The sequence below is a fragment of the Coturnix japonica genome, chromosome 1 (assembly GCF_001577835.2).
Source record: "Coturnix japonica isolate 7356 chromosome 1, Coturnix japonica 2.1, whole genome shotgun sequence".
NCBI lineage: Eukaryota > Metazoa > Chordata > Aves > Galliformes > Phasianidae > Coturnix > Coturnix japonica.
Window position 1 is genome coordinate 115,434,986 of NC_029516.1, and position 24,165 is coordinate 115,459,150.

The 24,165-nt window shown below is 37.4% G+C and overlaps 1 long non-coding RNA gene across 1 annotated transcript; it reads right to left on the reverse strand.

Moving 5' to 3' along the window:
- Nucleotides 1-13,061: 13,061 nt before the first annotated feature.
- On the reverse strand, nt 13,062-16,647 carry LOC107306156. Its single transcript, XR_001552026.2, has 2 exons — nt 16,518-16,647; nt 13,062-13,176 (listed from the first exon to the last, which is right to left on the reverse strand). It is a non-coding gene; the product is annotated as an uncharacterized LOC107306156 (long non-coding RNA).
- Between the last annotated feature and the right edge of the window lie 7,518 nt (nt 16,648-24,165).

Genomic DNA, 24,165 nt, shown 5'->3' on the forward strand with positions numbered 1-24,165 from the left:
CCTTATATATGATATGCAGGACTCACTGTGGAGAGAGTAGCTGAAAACAGCTGTTTTGCCTCAAGTATTGCAGATATCAGCTTTTCAAAACAATCTGCTGGTGAGCAGGAAACGTGTTGTGACTAAGTCATTTTTAGTGAATGTTTCATCTATTTGACTCATTTTCAAAGCTCTGCTTTCTCCAGGATTTGCTAATGTAAGAGCCATGAAAGACAGCTAATATTAATGTTGTTTGCATTATGGATCGTTGTTGCTTCGTCTCTAACACATGATTTTACAGTCTGTATGTGTATGTTTATCTGTTTTGTACTGTGTTCAGTGCAGATGGGTTGACTCTGTGACAAAGACCCTTGGATATGTCATGCAAACAATTAATAACAGAGCCACCCACACAGAAATTTCGGTGTCACATATGTTACAAATGGCTGTCCGAAGGGAAAACTGATGAGCAGAGGATAAAACAACTTCCTGATTGTCACTCAAGTGAATGTTTAAATTAAATCCTGACCTCCAAAGCCTTTTTCTTCTCTTACTGATTTCTTGTTAAGACCATATGGCACAGGAGCATGGTAGGGAAAAAGGCACCATGTAGCTTATGTGTTAAAATGAAACACAGAAGATAGAGGTGAGTCACCAAAGACTTCACAGTTCACGGAATTCTCAACAATATTCCAGGAACACGTTTATGATGGTTTAGAACAACGCATTGTGACATTCTTTCACCTTTATCAAAGGCCATATTTGGAAACCAGATGTAGGGATATATTTCAGCTAGTTCTTCAGTAGTGAAGACAAATTCATTGCACGTACAGACTCTGAAAACATAGCATAATGGCACGAGGTAGACACCCTGGTCTCCCCTCTCACTTGCAAAAGAGCAAACAAAAACTTGTATTATTTTCTGATTTTCTCTCGACTGCGTAGAGATATTATCAAAAACATCATTGTCTGAATTTTATGCAAATATGAATGGGTTTTTTTAGCAATGAAGATGTTAGACAATTTTAGATCGCTTAGGATCATTTCCCAGATTTTTAGCATGCATTTGCCATTGTGTTTTAAATATATTGATTAGTGAGTACTTCCTCATCTCCCCACGGTATTTCACTCCTTACAATATTTTCTACAAGCCACATGGTGAAAATGTTTATCATTTTGGGGAAATAATGAAACTGACCTTCCTTGATTTCCTTGTGTACTGCTGCCAAAGACTATAAAAATAATGATGATAAATAAAAACTCAGAATTTCTTAGCCAAGATTCTATTGTGAAAATGGATCAAATTCCTTGGAGATTATGTTCAGCTGTGTAATTGCTTTACTAAACTATGAAACAGACCAGGTGGCTGGGAACAGAAATAGTTCCACTTGCCTCATTTGGGTGTGTGTTTATACAGTGAAATACTCTTGATTTGTATATAAAAATTGTACAAGAGGTGAAAGACAATCCAGAGTCAATGTATGAGAGTACGAAACTGCAGCACCATGAAGCAGAGTAAGAGAGGGACTTTTTAAAGAAATGTGAATCTCTAAAACACCCTCCAAGAATATCAAATTGCTGCAGTAGCTATCTCCATTTCCATGTTTGCCTCCTAAAAATTGCTATTCGGTCATTACAATCAATATACCAATTAATATACCTACACAGACCTCTCTCTTTTCTGGTATTTATGTGCCAAACCTAATTAGCTGCTCCCCTGGAAACTGCAGAGGAAGAAAATGGAAGCAACCCTTTAGTGACCTATCAGATTTCACTGAAACTGCTCTGCGGATTAAGCAGAGACTGCAAAAAAAAAAAAAAAAAAAAAAAAAAAAGACTGGAAAAATCTGAGGTAATATGGGCTACGTATGGGCTGTTGCACCAATAATTGGTATTTCACTGTCTAGCTGATTTGCTTAGCTTCTGAGAAGATGAAAGCATTTCTGATATTAACATCTGACTTGATAACACCAGCCTTGATGTGTTCTGCTATTGCCTTGGTTTCACAGTAAATATGTAGGTGGTGAGTGGGCATTTCCAGTCAGCAGAGTCTATGTGCTGTGTTTAGCAATATCCCTGTAAAAACAACCAAGCCAGACTTCCCAGCAGCTATCTTTCTCTTATGCTGAAAGCAAGAATGACAAAACACATTTCTGTACCCTGGGCATGATTTTAGGGACTTTATTTTTAAGTATTACACACCTTGGTTTCCTTTCAACCCACCTACTCCATTCAAAAAACACTATATTCATAATTAAATCATTAAACAAAGCCTCAGGTGGTGACCAGTCTTGAAATATATATCTATCATAGTCCCAGTAAGGCTCTATGTGGCCTTTGCTACTTCAAAAGCAGCCTAATCTCTCCTCTTTTTCCCCATCTTATTCATGACTTGTAGCTCTCCTTTCACTCACAGGAGGTGAGAACATAACTCACCTCCTGTTACTTTCTCTCTAAAGCTTTTACATGATTTTGATGAGTTATAGTTTTGAATCCAAACCAAATGTCTGTCTCAAGGGAATTATAGCTGCTCTTGAATAGATTTTGATTGTTAACCTCTGGATACACTCCTAGGTTTTGTTTGGCTTTGAAACAAGCAGAAATAAACAGCGCACACCCACCCCAAAACTCTCCATTGCTTTGGTGTAGCCAGTTAGGCTGGAAGGAGCCCAAGAAAACAGTCCACATTTACAACATCTGCAGCTTCAGTCTGCAACAGTGTACAGTAACAGGTAACAAAAATTAAGAAGATATTTTTTTTTACTGATGATAATATGAAAGATTATGTGAAGTCTGAAAATTGGGGGGAGGATCTGTTGTGATTGGAACTTTTTTTCAGTCAGTGAATGCTGGTTGAAAAGAGTATTATATATAGATGAGTCAGGACATCTCTTTACTTGTACAGTCATGCTGCACGCGACTCATTTTCTTGTGTTAAATCTAATTTAAAATGTGACAACCTCCCCTATTAGGACAGGCTGAGATAGTTGGGGCTCTTCAGTCTGAAGAAGAGAAAGCTCCAAGGAGACCTTACAGCGGTCTTCCAGTACCTGAAGGGGGCCTACAGGAAAGCTGGGGAGGGACTTTTTATAAGGGTAAATGGCAACAGGATGAGGGAAAATGGCATTAAACTGGAAGAGGGTAGATTTAGACTAGATGTTAGGGATAAATTCTTTACTGTGAGTCACTGGAACAAGTTGCTCAGATGTGCAATGCTGTGGGGGCTGTGGATGCCCCCTCCCTAGAGGCATTTAAAGCCAGGCTGGATGGGGCTTTGAGCAACCTGATCTAGTGGGACATGTCTCTGCCTATAGCAGGGGTGTAGAAATTAGGTGATCTTAAAGATCCCTTCAAACTCAAGTCATTATATGATTTTTGACATGTTTTTTTTTCTACTTTCTTACACTGCCTGTTCTTACTCAGAGTTGATGTTACTGTGAGGAGGTATTTTTTTTTTTATTTTCCAGTGTTTGCTTTCTTGATTCTATCCTATTACTCTGAATTGACTCCTTCATGTTTAAAAACTTCTCTTCTTCCTACTTCCAGCTGTATACAGGCAATCATGTTTCCCTGTAGTCAGGCCTTTATCAACTTGCACATACTGTAAACGTTACTGCCTTCCAGAGCTTGTGTGCAGGACAACTGGCCTCATGACCATGAGATGTTCTGTAAAAAGCCAGTCAGTCACACACATCAGTGACCTGGGAGCATACATCAGTGGTGCTGAAGGGTTCTCCAGTAGGGGGTTGGCCCAAAGACATTTGTCTGGCAGGAAGTGCAGCATAGGCATAGAGAAAGTGAGATTTCATTCCTATGTAGCACCCAGGAAAGAGACTGGGTAGGGGATACAGGGAACTGAGCCACAGCTTTTCATTTATCAGATGCCTATTTCTATCAATTCACGGGCTGTGTGCTGTTTGAGAATCTGCTCCAGGAGGCCCTCCTTCCTAACAGCAGAAAGTGGAACGAAGGTGATAAATTCTCAGCTCATTATTTCCCAACACACCTCCTCCTCTTCCTTCCCTGACCATTTTCCTCATCTTTTGACCAAGAGTCAGTGACAGTGTGTGACAATGACCTGTGGGACCAAGAAGTGATTCCCCCAACCAACAGGGAAGAAACAGGCAATATGGAAGGAAGGACTGAGAGGAAAGATGGTGTTTGGATAAGGTAATTATTATATCTACTAAATAAAATAATAAATGCATCCACTAAAACTTATAAGGATTCCTCATATGTAATCCAGAGGGAGGTAGAATATGCTTTACTACTTTATTCTTCTGAAGGGATTAAAAGAACAGATCTTTTTCATCTCATTAAGTGTAGTTCTTTTTAAGCCAACTTCCATCTCTATACCATGAAGGAATTTACGTCAGTATAATGTGCAACTTTCAAATCTCTCCTTCAGCTGCCACCTTAGCTCACAGGAATACAACTTCCTCTGCCAAACCAGAGTATGTGCGTCTAGTCTATAAATGATTCAACAGGAATCAGTATATTTCTAATAATTCCTTTCAAGGGACTGCTTCTATAAATCTGTTCTGAGTATTTAGACTGCATAAGTCTGTGCTTAAAGCAGTGGCTCCTAGCTTTCCTAATATTGCACTGATGAGAAAATTCATCCAAATCATGCAGTATCCTGTTTGATTTCTTTTTTGCCTGTCAAGATTTGAACCAACATCACCTCCTGTCCAGTGGGTATGCCACTGAGGAAAGTCTTTTTCTCAGTAATCAGTTTTACTTACAAAACATATAAAATACTTGAATACTGAAGCAAATAGGGAATGGAACCTATTGTCTGCTTTTATGGAAGAAGCCTGATCCTCAAGGTTGTCATTCCTTATTACTTCCCAAATAATGGGAACCACTAGGTTGTTAGATGTGATTAATATTATTTTTTTCATTTTGCCCCTAATGGTTTGTTTTAGGCAGCTAATTCCAAAAGAGCACTCCCAAAAATAGCTGGGACAAACACTGATGTTTTGAGACAACAGCATGCCCCACCAACATGGGTCAACTATTTAGTGTTGGGAATTACTACTAGGTCGCTCGGGAGCTGTACAGATCTCTTGCTTGGGTGGTGTGCATTTCATATGAACAACTGCAGACTTTGCCAATTTGATACTAAAAGTAAATGCACAACTGTTCTTATGCCTCCCAGTTGAATGTTCTAGACGTTATACTACATAGTCATGCTTTCACTGCCTCTCTCCATGCTCCTCTTGCAATGAGCTTTAAGTCATCTTTAACAATAGCTTGAGTGGGAAATGCGAGGAGAGTTTCCTTCCAAGTTTCATGGCCACTTTGGGTCTGAAACTCTGCAGGAGACTCTCAGTGCTCCCATACTGAGGGATTAATTCTGTCCAGACATGTATTCAGCAAAAAAACTTTGTCTTTATATCCTCCATGGGCTGTTTTTAATGAAAAATTACCTTGCATTCTCCTTTAACAAAGGCTTCTGGTTTTTAAGGAGTAAAAAATAATAAAAGTCATTTATGTATCAAAAAAACAGGACTAAAACCTTAGCATTTTCCTGTGAATGCCTTTCTACTGACAGGATTGGCGTTCTCCACTTATTTTGCTTGTGTTATGGAGGGAGGCCTCAGTGCTTTGCTCTCTGTTGTCACTTTGACTGGGATGCAAAGAACAGAAGTCTGTGTGAACACCAATATTGGACACTCCTGTCAAGGAGCTTTGTTCACATTGGAGAAAAATTTAATCTGATTTGTATCAACTCCAAGTTTGTACCTGGGAATATAAACAATTTAAGTTCTATATCTCTGTTTTTTATTTACTAATACAAATGTGTCAAGCATGAAAGTGACTAAGATAAAATACAACTTCAGAGTTTTCTTCATTTAAGTTTTGAGAGTTGTTTGTTTTATATATAAGCAATATAACTGTCCAGTTGTCCTATATTTGAGATCATCATGTCACTTGAGTGAGGATCATGCCTTCTTATTGTTTTCTGGCATGTGAGAAGATGGTAGCATATTTTGCATATTTTTAGGGAGTATTTATGGAAAAGGGATAAATTAAGAAACAAAGGAAAAGAAAAAATTAAAAACACAGGAGAAAAGGTCTATCTAGATGCCATTATGTCATTGTGTCATTGTGTTAAAAACTCTCCCATTCATGGCATCTTCCTCTATCTGACTGTTTTTCCACCATAACACTGACTAAAAGGAAAATAAATTGTAACCACTTGCATTGTTTTGAAACCTGGAATTTAAGTTAGAAAAATAGTGTGGGATCACAATGGAAATTACAAAAGAAACTGAAGTCTCAGTAGAACTGATCTATCACCTACTCCTCTACCAATAAAATTAAGCCTTGAATGTACTTACTGCTATAGGCTAAAGGCTTAAAATCCTCCTTTTTGATACAGAAAATTTCTTTTTGAATGGTTAGAAAAATATTGAGCTGGAATTAATTGGGGAGGTTTTGTTGTATTGGAGAGAATAATGGCAACCATATCCATTTCTATCCTAACGATAGGATTGAAATGCGCTGAGGGTGGAGGAAATGTCTGGAAACTGTTCAGTGTAGCCTGTACATTTTTTTTTAACTTTTTTTTTTTTTTTCATTTCAACTGAAGTCTGAGCTCTTCAGTCATGAATGAGAACAATAGTGGCTTTTAAAGAATGTAATTGGGAAGGTTGGCTTTTACTGGCAGTTTGTGCAAGGTCTGTGCTTCCAGCATGCTGTCAGATGCAAGCCTGGAGTGACTGAGGAGCTGGACCAGCTTTCTGGTGTTGCGTAAATGCAGATTTGGTCTTCCAGTGCGCAGACTGTGAGAGTGGCATCAGCCCAGCAATAATCAAAGACAGACAGGAAAGAAAGAGAAGGGAGTCTCCTCAAAAAAGAGCACCATAAAAACTGAATTATAAACCAGAATACACAGATTCCACTTGGTAACATGGAAAAGCCCAGTGTTTTTCTGTTGTTACATTAAGGTTTTAACTAAACATAAGTTCAGGCTGTAAACTGTAGGGCAACCACATCTGGATGGTTTCTTGACCCTTGATGATTAAAGGTGTGGCTTTCCCTAGGTTGCACAAGGAAAGTTTGGTATATTATTTTCTCTCAGCTGATTTGGAGCTTCTATAAAACAAAGGATTAAAAAGAAATCTCCAGCAATTCACTGACTATTGCTGAGCAAATACAAGGTTGTATCTATTATGTCGTTTAATGTCCTTCTTAATGGAAAATCACAAAGATGTAGGAACGAATAAATAGTTTCCATAATAGGGAAGAAAAAAGCATTGGCCCAGCCAAAGATTATTCAAGTCCACCATAGTAATGTTCTGAAGAAAGAAGCCTGGCAGGCAGAATTGGTAGCATTTCATTATTATTTTCATTCTCATCACCCCTCAATGAAACCCCATTGTGCTAGACTTGCCCGGGCAGTCCCAGAGTGCTCGTGACTTATTCTACACAAACTTCTTTTCCAAAGGCAGTGTTAAAAATGTGAAATGCAAATTAAGCACTACCAGACTTCTCTATGTCTGCTTCGTTTTTGTTGTTGTCATCGTTATTTTCATTTTGGTTTGTTTTGAAGGAAATCTCACTTGTGATGAATAGACAGTGTAATAGCAGGTATTGCGATTCTTTTGTTGTGGATATCTAGAATCCTAATATGCAGGAAAAAACTTGTCAGAGGAGAAACAAAACAGTAATATGTGATTATACTTCAACTGGTAAACAGTACAGCCTTGTAAATCTTTTCATTAATTCTTAAGATGGAAAAGCTCACAAAAGTTTAAATCCTGTTGCAAACCATGGTTTTTTTCCTTGCAGTGCAGCTACCAATACTGATGAGACCCTACTCTGCTATGCTCTATACAAAAAGTAGAAACAGCCTAGAGAGCTCACAGCATGCGTTCATAATGCACAGATGAGCAAGTCATGTAGAGGGAGTGCATAAATATGGAACAACTAATGGCGAAAACAAATGGATTACACAGAAAAAGCCAATTCTCTACAAGCATGATATTTGAGTCCTTGCCTGTCATTATCTATTACTGATAGACTCAGTCACGGGTTACAGAGCAGTGATTTGTTTTGACGTTTTTATAATTTGATTCCTGATGTTTGTCTGATCTTGGCTGAATGGTAGCCAAATACGTAATGCATAATATCTCTAAAAGCTTGGTCGAGATATTGGGAATAAGCTGCACACAGGGCACATAATTTACAGTAAGATGACTTTTATTATTGACTTCATTAGAACTCCTGCACCTGTGGTACAGTGACCAAGTAGGATTATTTAACTCATTCCACGTTGAAGCTGTGGAAGAGAAGCAAACTGCAGCAGAGTCCTTGGCTGCAGAGACTGCCTAGGTACTTGCACACCCTTCAGAAAATCTAGGTCTAGATCATACTTAGGGCTGCCAGTTGTAGTACGTGACAAAGTAGTAATTGTAGTTTAGTCAAACCTATGACAGTGCTACACCAATTACTTGTCACTCATAGTACTTCACCAGGTTTCTCTAAATTTGGCCACTAAATAGTCATGCAAAGGTGCAATATTCTTTTAGAGACTCTCCTCTCTTTTTAAACCCGCTGAATTAGAGAAAAATGTTCACAGATTTTTTGACCATTTGAATTTTAGAGCTCACAAAGCCATCTGCATCTCACAATCCCCAACCACTTCAAAATATCTGTTAATTGCAGTACTGTATACTTTTTTTCGACAAAACGTGTGCTGAGCAATCTTCATTTAGTTTCTATTTCTCTGTGTAAGTTGCTGACTATGATGATTTGCTTTACACGGTTACGGTTAGTACACATCTACACAAGTCCCACCTAATTCACAGAATAAAGATTTACCAAATGAAGATTTGGCAATACAGAAATACAGAAATAAGCACATGCTTATAAATAAATAAATAAATAAATAAATAAATAAATAAATAAATAGATAAATGAAACAGTTGTTGAGAAAATTTGAGAAAGAAAGAGATTATGGAATGCCAAAACAAACAAAAAATAAAGGATAAGGAGTGAGTAGCAAATCAGATGAAGTTTAAGTAGGCTTTATCTTTTGGTAATATTAACAATACGGACGTGACCTGATTTACTGTGTCTTTACTCAAGGACTGCTGAGGATACTGAAGAAAAAAAAAAATGAGCATCAATCCTTTTTGTTCAATTCCCTTCTGAATTGCTCTGAAAAAAAATTTTTTCTTTGTCTTGCCGTGCCCCCCCTCATCTCACCTCATCTCTGAGGCTGTGACCTCATTGCCATGCTTTGTAGTTGTTGTCCCCTGATGCCAGTGGTCTCATGGACATTTTTATGTACCTCTCTATATAAATCAAACTCTTTGAAAGTGGTGCGTACCTATATCTAGGATGAGGATAAGGTTCCTGCCTATACACAGGAACTGTGAAGAACTGTCTGATACCTATGTACTAATCAAGAAAGTAAAACTGTTTTTGTTCTTAAATGAGTCTTATGGTTTTTTTATTGCGTCTGAAAGATGTAAGCAGTTCAACATTTTTGCTTGTTTTAACAGAAATCAGAAAAACTCTCGTTGCATTTAAAAATATAAATAAATTCAAATAGCTTAAACTCTATCCTCTGTGTCTAGAGTTAAGAATGCTATGTAATGCATTAAAAATGAAAACCTTTTCCCAACAGAGATCAATATTTTATATGAACATTAAAATAGGTGTGGTTTTACTGCTTTCCACTTCTTTAGTAATACAATAGATTCACAAGCATCACAGAGAAGGGTAAGTCAGCATGATGTCTGCTTTACATCGCTGAATAGCTACCAAGAATAGTAGTGAATGTGATCTCAGTGGATTCATTATAAAGAACATTCTAATTAATTTTTCCTCTTGAATAGCTGGTTGGCTGATGAACATGGCTACATAAAGGGGAAAGCTAGGGAAATTAATGCGTAATGGTGTCTGTTGTTAGGATATTGTTGCTAACAATATATTATTCCTTTTTTATATGGGGCCTCCTGTAAAACTATATTACAGTTGAATGCAATGTACTACTTTACGTTCTGATGTCCCTTCCATGAAACTTGGGAATTGAGAGAGTAAAAGAGGCCTTCTAATAAATAACCAATGGAGTGAAAACATTTATATTCCTCAAAATCCATCTGCCCTGCTGCATTAATTCTCCTCTTTTACTTGTGGCCATCTTTCTTGGAAAGTATTTTTCATTTCCTAACTGTCTCAGCTGTCTTAGTTTCAAAGAAAAAAAACTAATAGCTTTCCTTCTTTTGAATCCAGTTAGGAAAGCAATTAAAATGTCTCAGAAATCAAATAGTTGTGCTGCATGAGTAAGAGATGGGGAAGAATGCTGCCTTACAAAAAAAAAATAAAAATTTTGAAGACTATTTTCAAATTGCCCAAGATCTGTTCATTGACTAAGTTGTTTGCTATTCTAAGTGTTTTGTACCTCACTGAAGACAGCAAAGTGCTCCCAGCTTAATTCACTCAAAATCAACCCTTGATGAAACCTACATTTCTAAAGATGGAAATAAAGAACTCAGACAAGGCTGACTGAACTTCAAAGTTTTCTTAGGCCTTCTGAGGAAGTCAGAAGGATTTTATCTTTAAGCCCATGTTTATTGGGAAGATCATATTCAAGTCTTCGTTATCTAAGTTTGATCAATATGGGTTTTGGATTATCCATTAAGACACTTTTTACTTCATTTGCTGATAGAAAGCTCTCCTGTGACATGGATTCCCCGACTGACACCATCTCCAGCTCAGAGCATATTCATGCAACCACTGATGCAACTATCCATCTCATAGAATAGTTTTCTAAACTAGTTTTCATTTGTTTTATGTTCTTTTTGGTTTTGTATTATTCAGGTTACCCGCAGCAACTGGATATTAGGACATTTGAGTGGACAGACCCTAGCAATCCTGTTTCTACCTTAGTTTCTCCTGAGAAAACAGTCTTCCTACGGTACAGGCAGAACAACATTCCTCCCAAATGTACTTGACCACTGCCAGATCTATAGGCATATATCAGGTATAATAAACATAGAGGAGATTTTCACACAAATACAGAAAGACTAGGGCTTTTCAATGCAAAGCTGCACCACAGTTTTAGCTGCTCTTATGTGTGTGGTGAGGGTCTAAAAGAATCTATACTGCATACACAGTTTACTGAATATACTGAATATATTGAGTATACAGTTTGTATACTTCAGGAAAAACTCGTTTTCTATTCCAGGTTCAGAAAAGTGTGTGGATAGACAGACTTCCTACAGACACACATCTACTGCTTGTTGGTTTCCATGCAATTGGTTTTCTCTGGTTGTTTTTTACGCCTTGAACAAATAAATCTTCCACTGAAAAATGATAGTATTAACCTCTTTTATTATGAAATTGTCTTCTTCTGTCTTAAATACGGACTGTCTTTTGTTCCTTTTCTCACACCCTGTAAATTCATGACTTTGTGAACTGTTTACACATCTTCGTTTCAGTGTTTTGTTGATTAGTAGGATTATATGGGCCAATTTACATAAGAAATAAATAAAAGCTCTTGGAGACAGAAAGACATTATTCTCAACAGGCTAATATTGTCAACTCACTGACATCTGTTAACTCCATAAAAGAAAACCTGCAGGAATTACAAGATGAAACATATTGACTGGCCTATGCCAATGGATAGCCAAGATTATCAAATGAGTATTATTATTATTTTTCAATGTAGGAAACTGCATTATCAGTTTATAGCTCATTTATGTGCTTTTGCACTCTTCTTGGATTAAGGAATTATAACTGCATGTTCCAACAACTCTTTGTTTTAGTACAATCAAGGCATTAAATACGCTTTAATAAAATAAAATAAAATAAAATAAAATAAAATAAAATAAAATAAAATAAAATAAAATAAAATAAAATAAAATAAAAGGGGGNGGGGGGGAAGAATACAAAGAATTAAAAGGGAAAAAGAAAGCTTTCATCCAGATGTGGAAGAATGTCCCCAGATGTGAGCTGCCAGACAGTTTATGGGGTGTTATTGTGGGTTAAGCTTTTTATGACAATGTTAGTGATTTCCAGGAAACCGGGACTATTGAAGAGATAACTATAAAAGGAAGCCTTTGACATATGAAAGCGGTCAAATGTGATATCAACCAAATAATCCTCTTTCTGTAGTCTTTTCATAGGAAATGTCACAAGTCATTTCACTAGGAAGGGCCTCAATCGGCTATCAGTGCAGCTGAAATGCTAATACACCAAAATTTTCTTTGCAAACGACATCTCTTTCAAGGAATAAGAATTCATGAAGACTGAAATTTTGTAATAGATGAATTAAATACCACAGAAATCTCCCCAGAAAACTGAGAGGTATCAAATTAACTACAGATGTTAATATATTTAACAGAAACCACAATAGTAGGAAACAGATTTTTAATTAGGTTTTCTGAGATTATTTCTAATTATTTTGTTACATATTTCTGAAAACTGTTGATAGAAGTCCGTGTAAGAACATAGTATGACCAAGTACCAGACAGAACCTGAGACCTGAGAGTAAATGGACGAAGAAAATGGATGTCATGAACTTATTTTGTGCTGTTTGGCAAGTGAGCCTTGGCTGTGTGGTCAGTGAATTGACAGATACAGATGGAGGCAGCCAATAAAAGAACAGAACATTTAAAACATCAAGGAACTTAGTTAAATTCAAGTACATAAACTGCAGATTTTCTACGTTTATTGAAACTGGTGAAGTTTCTTGACGAGCACAGTGAACGTAGTTAAAACGTATGTGTTGTCTTTTGAAAAGATGTTAAAAAACCAAACTGAAGCTTCTGGAAAAACAGTCAGCAGCTGGTTTGATCTTAAAGTGGACAGTATAAATTTTCCTGGAAACTCTAGGCATGTTGATAAATTATCTGTCTGGAAAAGATATCACCACTGATTCTTATAAAAAATCAATCACTCTTTTTGTTACACAGGTTTGGATATTTTCACATGAAATGGTTCTTATGTGCAGAAATGGCAACACCCACACAACCAAGTTTTGCCAAGTGGGTTGAGCCTCAGAAGTATGGGAACTCCTGTCCACATACATAGCTGATATATGAGAATCATATGCTTACACCTCTTACAAAAACATGGAGAATTTATTCAGGCCATTTTTCTTAGAGATTCTGTCTTGTTCCAGCAGTTCTCTGAGTCAGTAACATTCTGCTACACCTTCAGGGATCTGGAATTTGTCTGGAGAGAGAAAGCCAAGACAGAAATGATTGCCTTATTGCACCATGAGTACTGTGCCAAAATATTATCAGATGCATCACATCTTCTAACAGTTTTCATCCACAAATTCTAAATGACCAAAGGAACATTTTCTGTTACTTGTTTGCTTGTTTCCTTTACAGTTTAATATTTTTTATTTTATTTTTTTCCCTTTATTTCCTATCTTTCTAATAACTAATGATACTGGGCTGTTTACATATCTACTGAAAAGACAGAAAATTAACAAGTTTTCAAATTCCAAATTTATGCAATTGTACCAGTAATTTTAAAACGGTGATCTGCAAATGTAAGAAGATATAAAGTGGCGGCGTCTTCTTCCTACTTGGCTAGGATTCAAGCTTAGGATTCTTGAGTTCACCTGTAGTAAGTGAAGACATCACTAACACCCAAAACATGGCAAGGAGTTGAATGACTTAGACAGCTTTGTACTGAGAAGAAACCTCTGGAAATGTTTTCATATGGATTTGGCATCTATATGAAAACAAAAAGGATAAAACAAAAATCCAGCTAGAACTAAGCTTCAATATATTTTGATCTATAATTATGCTTTCAACTCAGGCTTATTTCCATGACAAAGTGATGCCATGAACTATACTTAAAATAAATAAATAAATAAAATTAAAAATTGATCTATTTAAAGATTTACTTTGAAAAAAAGAGAGGTCAGAATATAGAACTATGAGATTTTTTTTCTTTCTGGAATAAACTGTAGTTATAGTATTTTATTTTCTATATTACCAGGAAGGAAGGAAGGAAGGAAGGAAGGAAGGAAGGAAGGAAGGAAGGAAGGAAGGGAGGGAGGGAAGGAGCAATGGAAAGTGAGAAAGAGAGAAAGAGAAAAAAAAAGAAAGAAAGAAAGAAAAGAAAGAAAGAAAGAAAATGAAAGAAAGAAAGAAAGAAAGAAAGAAAGAAAGAAAGAAAGAAAGAAAGAAAGAAAGAAAGAAAGAAAGAAAGAAAGAAAGAAAGAAAGAAAGAAAGAAAGAAAGAGAAAGAGGGAAAAAAGTTCTTATACAAGAGAATGTATTTTTATGACAAATGCTGTCTTATTACTAAATTTCTGAATAGAATCTTTCTAGATATGAACGGGAGAAATATGGAAACTCAGAAACTCTTTGAGACCTTGCTACTGTAAGACACTGAAGAAAAGAAACAAATGCCAGACGCCAGCAGTCACATTGTTTTTTTCCAGTACTCCTCTCCTTCAGCTATGGGACCAAACCCAAATCTGTTAAAGAAATCATTCAGTAAACACCCTTCACAGTGAACAGCAGGGTTACTTTCAAGACTGCATCTTGTGTTAGAATTAAGCAGTTAAATAAATTTCTAAAAGTGGCATGAATCATGAATTGAAGGTATCTTCCTTCTCTGTTAATGACCAGTTGACTCACTGATTTATTGTTCAATCTGGATTCAGGTTTGGACTGAGTTGCAGCAGTGGTGGTTGTTCATTTATGTTGCTTTTTTGTTCCTCTTATTTTTCTGATCATGTCTTGTCCCTTCCTCTCCCTACTGTGGCCACAAGAAAGCAGTTAATTGGTTTGAAGAGATTACTTGACTTAATTGGTCCTTTGTTTGTTTGTTTGTATTTGTTCTAAGTCTTGCTTTATTTATGAGCTTTTTACTTTTTACCTTCTACTTCAGAATTCTTTTCACTTTACCTGCTGGAATTTGTTTACAATTACTTATTTCTTCATCACTTGGAATAAATACAATTACTGGCTTCTTACAAACTTCAGGTTTCTCTGAAGCCTGTTATTTAACTATGGTTTGGAACAAGAGAACCCAGCAGAGGTCTGCCTTGTTGGCAGGGACCTGACAGAACACTATTTTGTAAAATGATCTTCTGCATAAAACTACATGCTGTTCCAGCTGGCTTTTCTGACTGTGTCTATATGGAAAGGTGAAGGAGAGGGTCTTAGAACAGGCGTGCAGTTTCCAAGCCTTGCACATACTACTGGTGAGCATTTGGCTGTGCCTGCGTCTCAGTTTCCCTGCTACTCTTCCTATCTGCCAATGATTATTTTAGATCATTCCCATGTCTCTACAGAACTCATGAATTATACAGAGCGCATTTAAAGCACTGAGAGAAGCTGAGGAGTTGCTAGCTTTGAAGAAGCTGGGCAATATGAAATGGTTATATGCAGTAGGAGTACCTAATCTTGCTGAAGAAGGCAGAGGGCCCTCAGTATCACCTGAAGTTCTCTCCAGCACAGCATATTATTATTATTTCATGATATGTCTGGCTGTCTGGCGGCATGCTAAAAGTATTGGAGTCTGGCTTCTGGAAGGGGGACAAAGTGCTCTTTTAGTGCAGTCTGCAAATTCACAAAGTGGCTCTTGATGAACCTGGATTAAATTTGACACAAAACTGTAAACAGACTCAAGGAATTTTAGTTTCCTACAGATCAGGGTATCTGTCAGGAAAAGGCAGAGCTGTATGTTGTACAGACTCATGAGTTAGGCTGGAACATACCCAGGCAGCACCTGGGGGAGAATTAACCTAGAGAAAAATCAGAAAGATCATTTCACTTCATCAATATAACCGCCTATTTTCAAATGCCTGCTGTGCTGCTATAGGACCATATGACATATTTGGTACTTAGAGAACGTGCAATAACTGACTTAAGAGGAATAATGAGATTACCCTTTAAAAGCGTGGATGTGAAACATACATATTTTTAACAACAATAAAAAAATAATAAAAGTCTTTTTTTTTTTTTTTTAAGAATAAACTTATCTTAATTGTTCTCCATCTTCTCAGTGACAATAATAATAATAATAATAACTGTAAAAGGTTATAACTGCTGTGTGGAGTTGCTATGTTATAGAACCATAGAATCATAAAATGGCTTGGGTTGAAAGGGATTTCAAGGATCATAAAGTTCCAACACCCCTGCTGCAGGCAGACCAGTAATCTCCACATATAATACTAGACCATGCTGCCAAAGGCCCCATCCAACCTGGCCTTGAACACCTCCAGGGATGGGGCATCCACAGCCTCCCTGGGCAGCCTGTGCCAGCACCTCACCACTCTCTTGGTAAAGAAATGTCATCCAAAAAAAAAGCATATGGTGGCTAATTTGCATGACGATTAACATAGTATTAAAACTGATATGTTTTGAACAATCAAGCTCCATACTAAAGCAGGTGTACCTAATCTATCAGCATAACTGAAGCCCTAACTGTACATGTTCCGTATTGCAGAGGTAGACTCTGGATTATTGTAATTATATATGTTTACAAATATGCACACACATGCACATAAATATTTGCCTGTCTGAAAATGTAGTCTGTGTACTTACCAAATTGGATTCTGTGGATTTCACTGCCTTTAAACTGAGATCTTCAGCTGAGAAGTACTGCATACTAAGAATAGTTTGCTATAGACGTTTCTTGCCTTTGACAGCAGCTGCTGTCATGTCAACAACCAGATTGTTTTCATAGAATCATAGAATCATAGTATCATAGAACCGCCTGGGTTGAAAAGGACTACAATGATCATCCAGTTTAATCCCGTGCTATGTGCAGGGTCACCAACCATCAGACCAGACTGCCCAGAGCCACATACAGGCTGGCCTTGAATGCCTCAAGAGATAAGGCATCCACAACCTCCTTGGGGAGCCTGTTACAGCACATCACTGCACTCTATGTGAATTCAGAACCAGTGAAGATGACAAAGTGCAGCGTGAGTACATTTTGCTGCTTTGGTAAAGGCAGTATGTGTTGCACATATAGGAATGGGCTCTATGAGATTTTGCTTGCACTCTGACTTACACTGAATGATAGTGATTATAAATTTCTTCTCACTGTATTACAAATGAATTAACTCTGCAGATTCAGTGCTAGCTGGGTGGGCCATTACACACAGATACCTGAGGCAATGCACTTCTGTTAAAAGTAGTGGAAATTGCATTGTCTTAGAAATTTACCTGGCTCCAATTCTCTTAAAATGCCTGGTAAGGATTTATACCCATCTGCTGCACTGTAATACAGTACAGGTGTTAATGATACTTGGAGAAAATGACAAAGAATTAGCTAATAGAAAATCCCTCTAGAGATGTTTCAAATAAGCATTTTGGACAGCTATTCATTTGATTCTCCGTTAATGTACACCTGGAATAGCCATTACACTGCTTAGCAGGAAGTTCACTGTTCTCCTGTCATGATTTATTGGTGTCTGACACCTCCTGCTTGTTCATTTTATGTCATAGTTCCATAAAATGGAAAGCGGTGAAGGACAGGCCTTTGTGTTTTCATTTGCTAACACTGAAGACTTTACTGTATTTCGAAGGGGGAAAAAAAATCACATAACACAAAAGAAAAACCTCCAATTGAATAGATATAAGCCCTCTCAACCTGAGTTGAGATGGTTATTAAACACACACACACACACACACACACACACACACACATATATATATATGTATATGTATATATGTATATATATGTGTATATATATTTCCTGTTTTTAAACCACTGTTTCTGTATTTTTAGATGTGGGACAAACAATTTGTACAGAGGTCATATTGTGGAAGTCTGGTCTAATAAAAAAAGTAGTAATTTATCTTTCTAACATCTACACTTTTGAAACCTAAAACTGCAGTGGAAAATTATTTGCATGAAAGCCTCCAGATTCAAAGGTCTGTGTTACTGGTAACAGCAGACACTTTCTAGTGGACAACAACAGCCACACCCGGACACTTTGGAGCAAGCTATTTTTTCAGATTTAGCTCACTAAAAATGATTGAATTTCCATTCAGGGATGCCAGAAACACTTTCCATGTCTCCTAAATACTGTAAGAGAGCAGTTTTGAGTTATGTGTCTCAGTACACAGAAGAAACATGCTTACCCACAAAGTTTCTGAATCTTAGCTTTTACTATGTTAATTTGTCTTTTATTGGAAGGTACTTGGTTCTAAGCAATTCTCAGTGTGAGTTTCATGAAAGGTGTATTCAAGGCCTGTTTTGTTGCCTTCCTTAAATAAGTTTGGATGCCAGCTGTGGAACTGTTTCTGCAAATAGTTCTAAGTATCCACTGCAGGGTACATGGTGAGGTTTTTGAACAAATGGTGATTATCATTTCAAAATTGTTGCATAATTTTTGGACTTTCCTCTTGGTGAGGTGGAGAGTGACATAAATGGATGTGTACATCACAAAGCAGTTATGAACAGACTTCTGACATTTCTTTCCTCTATACAGTGGAGACGTTCACTTACTCATGTGGGTGGGGGGTGGGACAGAGTGCAAGCAGGATATGGCAGGAGGTGGGGGATAGGGGGATAAATGCCATGTGATGTTCAAGCCCACCATACAGCACTGGGACATCCCTTCTGCTCTTGGAACGTGGCACTGCCATGGCCACCAATAGGCTTCCAGGCACTGTCTGAGCATTCTTGAAGTAAAGCACTACAACAGATGTGCATCTGCTGTGAATGTCATGGCACTAACATATTTGGGATTGCCAGGAGCTCAGACTGCAGCAAAAATACAGTAAAGACGTGCCACTTAGAAAGCACCAACAAGTAACATTCCAACATCCTCTCTGCAAATGAGATTTGCAGTGGAATAAACTCATTTCCTTGTCTATTGTTGCACAATTATTTTTAAAGCATTAAATACCATTTCAATCCTTCTATTGCGAAATTAAATTTTTAGTAATTTCCATGTTGTCACTGTCAGTTGTGTTAACTATTACTGGAACTAGCAAGATAACCAAAGATGATTTTAATAGATAAACATTCAGTAAGAAAGAATTTCTGATGTCACAAAACCCTTTAAGATAGAGTCAGTATATAGACAAAACATGGAGCTTTCTTAATGTAGCAAATGGCTTGTAAAGTGTTACAACTGTCAGTTCAGGACATATCACAGTATCTTTACAGCAGCAACTGTTTTTTCTTCTAGCTGCAGGAATCAATAAGGAATCTCTTTTAAGGCCTAGGAAGCTAAACAATATTTTCAAGTTGTTATTTGCAATATTTTTCAACTGAAGGATTTATTTTGGACAAACAAATGCTCCCGTGGTTCAGCCAACTCCCTTTTTTTTTTTCACTGTCCCACTCTCCAAAATTATAATGATCATAGAATTCAGTTATGTTGTATATTATCTTCTTGGGAAACAGGAGCTGCTAAAACAAAAATAATTGTCACTCACCCTGAAGAAAAGACCTTGCAGGGCAACATGCTTGTGTATGTTCTTTCTGTGGGTACTGCTGATGCATGAAATATTCAGCACTGAGAAGCAGTGGAAATGAAGTTGGCCTTCTGCCACATCTTATATCTTTGTTGTTACTCTCCAGCAGGAGACCTCCACCTAACATCATGGTGCAAAGGGCTCTGCCAGGCATCTTTGATTCTGAAGTCCACATCTACCCAGCATGGACTTGGACAGAGCTATGCTGTGATATATGGAGATATATAGGTTAAGCCATGTGACAATAACCATGACAGATATCTATCTCAAAGTGCACAAAATGCAAAAGATGTTCCTCAGCCAGAGTCATGTAACTTTTGTGGTAATATGACTGCAAGAGAGAATCTGTCCTGAAATTTCCATAAGTATACAGTGCTGGGTACCAAAACAGCTAAGGGTTGAGAATACAAATTATTGTAGCCATTGTGTTTGAGACAGATACCTTCGTCTAAGTCAATGCTCTGTAACAAGTCTGAGGATGGTGTAAAATCTTATTGAGTCTGCCAAGAAAGATTAAAGAAAGCTTTTCATGATTCCATCTTATCAAATTAGAAAAGAAAGAATAACTTATACCCAGAAGAGAACAGAACAACTTCGTTTCAGATGAACTGTTTGTTTTTCATTAGCAAAAGAAAGATTCCACATTGACACATCAATAAAATATTAATAATTTCTTTTCAACCTACCAAGGTGTCAACTGCACAGAAGTGAAGATTTTTTTTGGAATTCATTAATATGTACATAGATTAACTGGCTCTGCAGTCTACTCCTGTAGGCTCAAATCATGTTTGCTGATGAATAATGAAAATTGCTGAAGAATAGTCAAAGTAACTGAATGCTTGCAGTGATGGACTGTCCAGCTTGTCCCCAAGAACAACTCTCTAGCTGATCGGGTGGATGCTTCCCTGTCACCCATTTTCCTCTGACGATGACTGATCATTCCTGGAGTGTCTGTCTTCACTACAAATCTCCTACAGCTGTCTTAGATTGGCCACTATCGGGAGGGTTATTTATATACAATCAACACTAAAAATGTTACTGGTGCTGTAATTCTGTGCACTTTCACCTAGTTGTGTTACAGAGCTGCTAGGGCTTTGGAAGTGCATGAATATCGTGCCCTAATTTCACAGTGGTCCACAGGAGCTATGGCAGTCAGTATTACTACGGCTTTGTTTCTGACACTAGTTCTGGCATTTGAAGTGAATTTCTGCAATAGGATGAGTAGCACTCCCACAGCACAAGAGATTAAAGGGATTTTGATCCATCATGGAGGCTGAGAGTTAGTAGTCCAAATCTTTTCAGGCAGAGAAGGAAGGTGATCCATTGGTCCTACCTTCTTCTGTGACTTCCTACGATTACCAAAGAGGTCACCTTGTCTCCACCTGCAATAAGATGTAAAAGAAGGAAATTATATGCAAAGAAAGAGATCCTGCTGGATTTTCTATAACATCCATTTAGGTGAATCTACTCTGTAAAGAAAACTCATTCTGTTTCATGCAAGCAAGGTAAAACAACACCTAGTCTATGTAACCTGGCACAATAAACAATACTCTTCTACTGTTCAATAGCATAGGACGCAGGGGACTATGTCCCTGTCCACAGGACTGTAATGAACCTTAAGAACTGCAAGGATGGAACTGATAGCTTTCACAGGCATTATGCAGGTGATGGAAGAGACCTCTGGGAAAAAAATCCCTGAGGATTTAAACTTTGGATCTGGGGGCACAGCACCCACCATCATTTTTTTCTATTCAACACTTATTATTTATATTGCAGTGATCTAAAATGAAGGAATATCACAAGGTCATTTGGAGTGCAGATGCTCTGGAGCTAACGTTGGATCAGAATCCTTATCTTTTTATAAGGATTGTTATGTACGGGAGTTGGATTCAAGCCTATCCCTGATTTATATGTACTTAACGTAGCTAAATCTCTATCTAGATAACCATATTTTTGGCATCTTTCCTTGGAGAAGATTAACAATGTCTGGCACTTAAGTGCAGTTACACATATACAGAGCTAATAAATATGTCATTTAACATAAAGTATTATTTTAGTGGGTTTTTTTGTTTTTTTGTTTGGTTTTTTTTTTAATATGGCTGCTGCTTTATTTTGTCTGAAGACAGGAGCCACTAGAGGCCACCATACACCTCAGGAAAGGGAGGTTTCCCATGGGAAAAGTTAAAACCCCTTGCACTTGAACATAAATGACATCACCTTTCTCATTAAATTTGTTTGTAAATTAGCAAAGAAATCTTTGCTTGCAGTTTGGTTTTCATTTCTATCTCATTTATCTCCAGTGACCCAGTTGTGCCTAAGTTCATGGTAAGGAGTTTCTAAAACACTTGCTATGGACCTCACTTCAGTAAAGCTGTATCCTCTGTGAGTTATTCCTGGATAAAATCAACTGTGCTCAACATTACTTTTTAAAATTGTGAAAACAGCAAAGTAGCCTGCTTTGTGTTTTCAAACAGCAGCTTCCTAAGGGAAGGACTTATAATTTTAATAAAAATTTTCTTATGGTAAAGCTATAATTGTAGTTATGGTGCTTTGCTATCGCTGCTTTCCTTGCAGCTCACGCTTCAAATCGTTAGGATTTTCATGGAAAATATTCTGTTCAGCCTCTCATACATACAACACACACAGTTTCTGCAGGAATTACAGTTAAAATAACATTTAGAAAAGTTATCTTCTTTCTCTGGCAGGGGCTACATATACATAATTTTCTACCTACACCACTTTTCCTTATCCACACATAAATCCCAAATGAATAGTAATTGAAAACACAGAGCATCCTGTATGATTGAGCCCTTTGTTAGAGTTAGAAACAAGAAAACCTTTAATCCTAAGTGGAAGGGATTTGTTTTAACCAGCAGGCCATTTAGATTTGTAAGACACATAAATATATCTAGTTGGATCCTTGGGCAGATGTTCAATCCCTAAGCATATTGATGATGCATTTTCAGTGAACCTAGCAAAACTCTTTCTATCAGTGCCCATTATCTAGCCAGTAAGAGTAATTTATGGTTATCTTTGGATTTACTGAAGGATTTTATGTGAGAATTTTAACACTAAATTTGATGAATTTCTAGTATTTAGCTACTGGAACTCAGATTCCAGCCTTTTCTTTTTTCTTTTTCTTTTTAACCCCATTTCCATTCTGGATACTCTGTATAGAACACTGGGTGTTTTCTTCATTAAAATGCTTAAACTTAGAGCAAATTTTTAGATGGATTATAGATATCAATACTTAACAGTTTATGTTTGGCATTTTTTGATGTCATAATGAAACTCCTATTAAAACATGAACAAATAATGCACATTTTTATTTATTCAGCATAAGAAAAAATAGTTCTGAAGCTGAAAGTATCCTTTATTCTTGTTATGTTTGGTTTGCTGTGTTTAACCAGATGAATAGTGCAACTTCACAGAACTGAACAGACTTCAGCTGCTATTGCCTTTCTGGAGCAGCTTTGATTCAAAGAGGAGCTTATTGAGGGGGTCTAATTGAGTTCCCGTTCTGCTATGACTCACACTTGCAGCTTCTATCTGTTTCAAACTGGGGCTGCCACTTTGACAGTGTGAGACAAATCATAGAATCTAAGAATCACAGAATTGTGGAATGGTTTGGGTTGGAAGGGACCTCAAGGATCATGAAGTTCCAACACCCCTGCCACATGCAGGGCCACCAACCTCCAGATCTGGTACTAGATCAGACTGCCCAGGGCCCCATCCAAACTGGGCTCAAACACCTCCAGGGACAGGGCATCCGCAGCTTCTCTGGGCAAAAAAGAGTGCTTTGGATTTTTTTTAATATTCATTGTCTTTTGTTCATTTATTGTCTTTGAGAATACTTTAAAGCACAAAGCTATTGGGAAATTTAAACTCTGATTGAGGAGTGAATCGAAGGGTGACTACCTCAGTCTTTGTTAAACCACAGATGGTTTTCTCTGCAATGCAGTCCCCTCATGACCATAATGGTACTTGCATGTAAAATTCAGTGCTCAAATGTATTCAAAACAGTCTGCATTTAGGACAAGTGGGTGAGTCTCAAGAGGGAGAGAGATCAGATGTTGTTCTTGCATGTTCTTTATTTTCTGAAAAGTCAGAACCTCAGTGTAAGACGATAGCATAAAAGTAGGAACTGTTAAACTGTTGCCAACTGTAATGCCTCCAGACAATTGCAGGCTGGTGAATTCCGGGACAAGATATTGGTCAAAACATAGATCTTAAAGGGAGTACCCAAGGCATCTGTGATTTGTTACAGAGGAAAGCCTGGTCTTTGCTGGGATAGTACCACCTATTAGAAAAGTTGCCCTGGATTTTTTAACGATCTCCTGGAAACACAGCATCAAATTATTGAGAATGTTCAGCAGTATTTAATGATTGTACACTTTTAGGAGCTAAAGTTTGCTTACATGTCAGAAAAAGAAAGAATATACATGAGGGAAAGGATAGGGGGAATGTCTGTTATTCCATTCATATATGGGGAGTGGTGTTCTCATTCCTCTCTCTCAAGCACACTGCATACTAGAAATGCTGCTGCCTGAGCTGAATGTTTCCCCCAATTACTAAACCATAAAAGATAAGCAGACATGCATTACTGTCACAATGGTGCCAAGTTTCAGGCTGAGTAGTATCTCACTGTTCTTTGGGGATACTGCCTTGAGCAACAATTATGACTCATTTTACACCTTCATCAGAAGAAAAATGCTATTAATGTATGGCCTACTGGGAGGCAAGTGCCAATGGAACC